The 6,881-nt window shown below is 39.8% G+C and overlaps 1 long non-coding RNA gene across 1 annotated transcript; it reads left to right on the top strand.

Annotated features, from left to right (window-relative positions):
* The first annotated feature begins 407 nt into the window (after positions 1 to 407).
* LOC139356411 (uncharacterized) lies at positions 408 to 2,404 on the top strand. Its single transcript, XR_011608249.1, has 3 exons — positions 408 to 528; positions 921 to 1,260; positions 2,307 to 2,404. It is a non-coding gene; the product is annotated as an uncharacterized lncRNA (long non-coding RNA).
* The last annotated feature ends 4,477 nt before the right edge of the window (positions 2,405 to 6,881 follow it).

Genomic DNA, 6,881 nt, shown 5'->3' with positions numbered 1-6,881 from the left:
GCTTGTTAGAATTCAGAAATGCCACCCGCTAATCAGCCCACCTGTGGCATTCTCGGTCCATCTTGCAAGCTGCATAGCCTGCTGCCAAGAAGCTTGACAAGAAAATGTATATTAAATTATTGAATAAGATGGGAAATATTGTACAGTGTGGGATAAAGAGAATGCGCAACGTGTGGCCAATGAACATACTGTACCTTTTCATTATAATGCCTGCCTGGAGGTGACCTAGCTTCCTCCCCATGTGCCATAAATGATGAAGCTACTGCTAAGGCTCTGGATGCAAAGTCGGCAGCGAGGTTTTCATTGTTTCCATCGGCTTTTTGTTATGTGTAGTTGGCATTGGCTAAAACAAAAACTAAGACAAAAAAAAAAGCAGAAAGCAAATTTTGAACTGAGTTAAACAAGAACAACCCCATTTTTCTACAATTCTGTCCTGCGGTTCAGAGCAAAACAAAGAAGATTTCCTGACATTCCTGACATTCTTTAGAAATCATAGTAGCGATCATGTCAATCAACTCCCATCATCAGGTATGATTTAAAATCCTAGAAACATGATCTTTGGATCTTTCAGGGCAAAAAAAGCCTAATAAAATGCAAAGGTGAAATAAAGTGATTTAAGATCCTGGAGCAGAATGGAGCGGCGGATCGTGGAACAAACCATGTGAGTGCCCTCTGCCCATGCCTGGAAGCTCGTGAAGTCGGCCTAAGCGTGACATTGCACAATGCGATTACATTTCTACAAATTATTAGTTTCTATAGAATATGAACTAACGTGCTTACAGACGTGTCTTCTCTGGGGGTCTGTGGGTAAGAAATGTTATTTTAGCATCTGTTCTTTTAAGGCTATTTGCTCTGGGAAGGCAGTGTGTTTTGCCATAAATTTAGGTCATTAATTTGTATCTGTTCTTTGTTTATTTAAGAAACAGGACAAAAGGGCAGCTGCTGAAACATTTGGCTGTGCCGAGGGGTAGTGGGCTCGACATGCTGGAGTTCTGCACATGACCAGCTTGAGTTTGTATCCACAGCTACAGGACAGAACTTTATGGAAACACTTTGCCAAGCCATGTGGTGCTCGGCTTCCCTTTGCATCAATACCCTTTTAATTACCTGATCCTGAGGGGGAAAAAGTTAGGGAAAAGTGTCAGTGCAAAAGCCTAGGAACCTGCCGAGAATCAGACTTCTTTAAAGAAACAGCATGATAAAATGTCTGGCAATTATTCTACAGGACATCGATATAAATCCTGCAACTGGCCTGCAAAGGTAATACTATGACCTATATAATTTGATATTTATAAACTGAAGCACAATAATATCCAGTAAATTGATTGTTAACAACATTTAATGCTCTGAAATTGGCCATTAAGTGCAGAATCATTTGAAAGGCATTATTGTTATTATGAAGCATTGCAGAGGATTTATTTATTATCATAAACCTAATGGACTCAGTAAATTAGGTGTATTTAAAAAGGTCATTTGCTGCTGGTGATACTGAATTCTAAACACTTTAATTCAAATGGATAACAAAACATAGCAGTCTTTTCAAGGATGGTACACATTTAGGCTACTCCAAATAAACAATACAGAAGTACATTTCCTGAAATTTGAATAATAATAATAATAATAATGCGACAGTACCTGTTAGGATTGTTTTAAAAGTCGTATTTGAAAATGATAAAATTTTCTATTCAGAACTACGTACTAGAAATAAAAGAAACAAAGTAAAATTTATCATGACTGAATTTTAAATAAAAAAATTTTGCCTAGAATTGTATTTCATCTGGATGAAATATGATGCCCCCTTTACATTTTTTTTCCCTAGAAAAGTCCTCACTGTGAGAAGATATGGTAACTTGGCCCAGGCTGGAGTGCAGTGGCCGGATCTCAGTTCACTGCAGGCTCCGCCTCCCGGGTTCCCGCCATTCTCCTGCCTCAGCCTCCCCAGTAGCTGGGACTATAGGCACCGCCACCTCGCCCGGCTAGTTTTTTTGTATTTTTAGTAGAGAGGGGGTTTTACCGTGTTAGCCAGGATGGTCTCCATCTCCTGACCTCGTGATCCGCCCCTATCAACCTCCCAAAGTGCTGGGATTACAGGCGTGAGTCACCGCGCCCGGCCGCAATGTGGTAACTTTTAAAATCTCAGCGGTAGACTTGTCTCAGCCTGGGGGCCTATCCTTGCAAGCCACCTGCAGTGTTAATGGGTTTGTCCGAATGTAGGATGGAAATTAAGTACGTCTCTGGACAGCGGTTTTCTCTTTTCTCTGTTGAATGTGTTTTCATGTGAGTAGAAACGATCTTGTGTTTTTCAGATGCTCTCTTTTGAAGAAGTCATAACTGAAAATGTGGTTGGAACTCAGGACTGCTCTTGCAGTTCAACATCAGCTGCAGGCCCTTCCCTGGAACACTCTGGAAGTCTGAGGAACCTGCAGGCACCTGTGGTTGCTGGAGCTGTCTTCTCCAGAGGCAGCAGGCAGTTCTCTGTGGAGGGACCCAGATGGTCTGCATTCAAGAATGTAAGAAAGACCCTTAAGCAAGACCTGTCTTTTATTTTCTCTTGCCCAGTCTTTGGATTCATCATTAGGGTCGCAGGCAAACCCCCGAAATCTTGCTCTCAGAATAAATGTGAATTTCATTCAAAGAAAGAACGTGTTCCCATCATTGCGTTGTTTTGTGGTCAGGTAGTGCAGAGGAAAATTTAAGAAGTATCAAGACACGTGATTCCTGGGAATAGCTGAAAAGATCCTTCTCAACGTTGATGGGAAAAGAAAGAAAAACAAATCAATTAGATGTGAGATCTCATCAGATTTCTTATATTCTGAGACTGTGTTTAGAGAAGAAAACACGGGAAAAAAATGCTTCTTGAATATGCGCATAGCAGTAACTTGGTATTGCACGTATACTATCTTAAGTTCATTAACAAACAATTGGGTGGCTCCTAAAGCATCTTATCTACACAGCACCTACTACAGGTATAGAAATATGCTAGATATTGTAATAATGAATACTATCTGGAAAATACAGCGATTTTTAAAAGTCTTATGGGGGAACTTTGATGTACCAAGTTTGGCATACCTAGACTCATTCTGTAGGCTTAGATTAATTTAAAACTACTTTTTATTTTTTTTTTGTAAACCAAGGGAAACCTAATTGAAATTATTCTAAAACAAAGGGAGAAATCCTCAGAATTTATCAGTCTTAAGGAAACTGATCAACATTTCACCACTGATCTCGGCACAAAGCACTTTGCACTGGTCCCACCCCATCATTATGTTTCAGTTCTATTCACCTCTTGATGCTTTTCTTTTCATCTGACCCCTATCCTGACTCCTGTATTCTCCCAGACTGTCTCCTACTCCCCAAGGGTTTAGTGAATTTAAAAAGTACACACACATAAAAAGATGCTGGATTCCCAATACCAGCATAGCCAAAAGGCATCTATCTAGTTCTTTATTGGACTCTCATTGGCTGTAACAAAGCATTTCATACGTAGATACTGGATTCCCAATACTCTAGCATAGCCAAAAGGCATCTATCTAGTTCTTTATTGGGCTCTCATTGGCTGTCACAAAGCATTTCATATGTATAAAGAAAATACTATATTTCTAATAGAGAGAGAAGATCTGAGCCTCTCTTCTACTACCTATACCTCTTCCATTCTCTAGTCTTGCTCACTTTTCAGTTCTACCCCAATATCCCTTGACTGCTAAGTTCCTCCACTTTTCTCTGTGTCTTTTTCTCCCTCACCCAGTTCAGATGCTCCACATCTGATCATCTTCCCCAGGGTGGCTGTGGCCTTTGGGATGCAGTCTAGGTGTTAAAGGAATGATTATTCATTGTGATCTCCTCCTCCCCTTATAGAGGCTCTACTCCCTAGAGAAGAGTTTGGCAGCATTTTTCTCAAAGTGGATTAAAAAATGCATCACACTTTAAAAAAAACCCACATGGCATCTCTCAGGAGACTTCTTCTGATGCAGGTTCCATTTCTGTCAAGAGAAGATGCAATGTTGTAGCGGAAAAAGCATTCAGCCCGGACTCAGGAGAACACCCTTCCAATCCTGGCTCTGCTAATTATAATACTAACTGGGGATCTTGTACAAGTCACTTATCTCTCTTGGGGGTCCTAGATCCCCAGTGTAAAACTAGAGGTTGAGACTAGTGACCATCCAAGGTCCTTCCAGCTCTGGCACGCTCCAAGTCTAGGAAATGAGACCCTGAGACTTTGAAAGGAGCCTTTCATCAAAACTAGGATTTGATGCCGGTGAGTAGGCAATTCTACCCTCTTGGTATTTTACCTGCAAATCATAAATTTTATCCTGTTTCCCAAGGTTTTGCTAGAAAGAACATCTACTAATCTAACATCTAATAATAATAATAATCTAATTTAACATCTAATAATCATTTAGAGTACAACTTCCCTTCAGAAATAGGTTTTTTTTTTGAAAGTTTGAACCAACATGCTTCCTCTTCTGGCAACGCCTATATAGTGAGAGGCAATAGATTGAAAAAAAGGGTCAACCTTGTAATTTTGTCTGCGTTTTTGGTGAACACTGGAAAGTATAAGGCTTATTCTGAGAAATCACCCTAAAAAAGAAATATTTTCCTTCTGATTCTACAGCTACAGTTAGATCAACCCATCATTCTCTCTACTTATCTAGTATAGCCTTGTGTACATAGATTTTATACTATTTTAAAAATAAAATTAAGAAACATCTTTTTCATCTTATCTCAATAAATATCCCATGTTAAGTGTTTTCTGCTGTTAAGATTTTCATCATTGGGATGCATTTCAGATATACTTGAAAATCTGTAGAGGATCCAGAACTAAAGAATGAGCAAAACTGCTTGATATTTGCATGAGGAAAGGAGAGAAAAAAGGAGGGAGGGAGGGGGGAAGTAAAGAAAGGCAGTCGGGCCTGGTTGATTGCTCTTAGCCACATTTGTGCATGTATGAGCAAGATCCATGATCCCTGTGTCGGGACAGCCTTCATTAGTACCTCTGAACTTAGAGACTGCAGAAACTTCAACAGCACAGGGAACTAAGGTGCTTTCCTAGCACACTCAATGTAGTGTGCTTCAACTATGTGAAGTACCCTGGAGAGTCTTATAAAATTTTCACTTGATGGCTAATGCTTTGGAAAGTACAAGTGTAATTTAGGCCAATGTTTTCCCCATTCCCAGTTCAGCACACAATAGCATACCTTCTTCAAGCAAAGCCCTCTCTGAGATGTGGGTGTAAACCAAGCTGTCCCCAACACATAGGATGCGTGTGATTGTGTTCCTGAAACTCTCCCTTCTTGCATCTCTTAATCAGCTCCTTTTTCTGAGCTCCCTGCCCAAATCAGGACCCAGCTCAAAGTGAGGCTGCTCATAGCAATGAATCTCAGCTGCTTCCTGAACATCATCTCACTGTAACCACGATCCTGCAGCATCAACCCTTTCTTTGAATCTCGTGTTTTGGACTACATCCTAATAGTCTCTTCTGGATTTGATCAGGGACACTCTCAACTCTCACCCTCCTCCAGATGGGTTAAAGAAAATGTTAACATTTAGCAATAAGTGAGACAAGCATTTGCAAAGACTTACCCTAGAAAGCCCAAATCTGTAAGTAAAATTAATCATGAAGGAGACATTTCTTGGATCTTTTTAACCTCTGTCCACTTAAACCTTTCCAAGGTGCTAGGGTTCTGTTGGTGCTCATCATGTTATTAGGAAGTGATTCAGGTATCAAAAAGAATCAGGCTTGGTGTCAACCAATATTAAATCTTAACTTAGATGTCACGTGAGTTTTAAAGACACAAGAGGCCAACTCTCCAGTCCGTGGTAATTCCCCAAGTTTATAACAGCCCGACATCTAAGTCTATGGATTTGATAATCAAGCAGATAAGTTACTGATGTAAAATTAAACTAACATTTATTAAAGACTTACTGTGTACTAGCCAATGAACTAAGCATTTTCTGTGCATTATTTCCCTGAGTTTTGTCAACTAACTTCTGTGGAATGCGTTATTAGTTCCACTTTAGTAAGCAACTTGCTCGTGATGGTACAGCTACTGAAGCCAGTGAGAAAGGGGGCCCAGGCCCAACACCTAAAAGAGGAGTGCTGTGCTAAACATTAAAATACTTAGTTCAGATTTCTTAAAGCGGTTAATCATGGAATATAGACTTTGAAGCAAATCATCTGTAATGGGAGTATTTGCTCAGGACAGTGGGGGAAGATTAACTGACATGAAGGAGAGAGAGAGGCAGGGCAAGGTGATTCCCAATTTCCAAGGCCCAGGACTGTTATGCAGAGGACAGTAACAGACTATTTTTCAATGTTCCCAAGGAGGGAAATAAATGAATGTCTTCTGGAATATGAAGGATTTGGTTTAAATATATAAAATATTTTCCCATATAGGTAGTTGTGAGACACAGGAATGTGTCTTCAAGGAAAATGACAGAATCTGTTTCGCTGGAGCCCTTTAAAACATAGGATAGATTTTCCTTTGAACAGAAGTGAAGACCCACAGGGAGGATGCAGAATATTCCTTCCCTCTAAGATTCTATAACCATTACTCTAGGATTCTGTAACCATTACAATTCTAAATAGTCTTCTGGCATTACATTCTTCTAGCAATAAGTCATTTGAGACCATGATAGCCAAATATGTGCAGACTCAGAAAGAAGACTGGGAGTCAAAACTGGGTGAAACTCCATTATTTTTAACCTCACGATTCCAGTTTAGATGAGAAATGAGTGCTGGAAGGAAGGGTATGAATCAAGTAAGAGGATTGTATCCTAATTTAATATTTTGTTAATTAAATACAATTAGAACAGTCTTTTTCCTATTCCGGAGGTACAAGACTCTGTCCTGTAAAGCCATTGAAAAGAGAAAAAAAAAAATC

Source organism: Macaca nemestrina, chromosome 1 (genome assembly GCF_043159975.1).
Source record: "Macaca nemestrina isolate mMacNem1 chromosome 1, mMacNem.hap1, whole genome shotgun sequence".
Lineage (NCBI taxonomy): Eukaryota > Metazoa > Chordata > Mammalia > Primates > Cercopithecidae > Macaca > Macaca nemestrina.
This window is presented reverse-complemented; position numbering and strand designations above follow the sequence as displayed.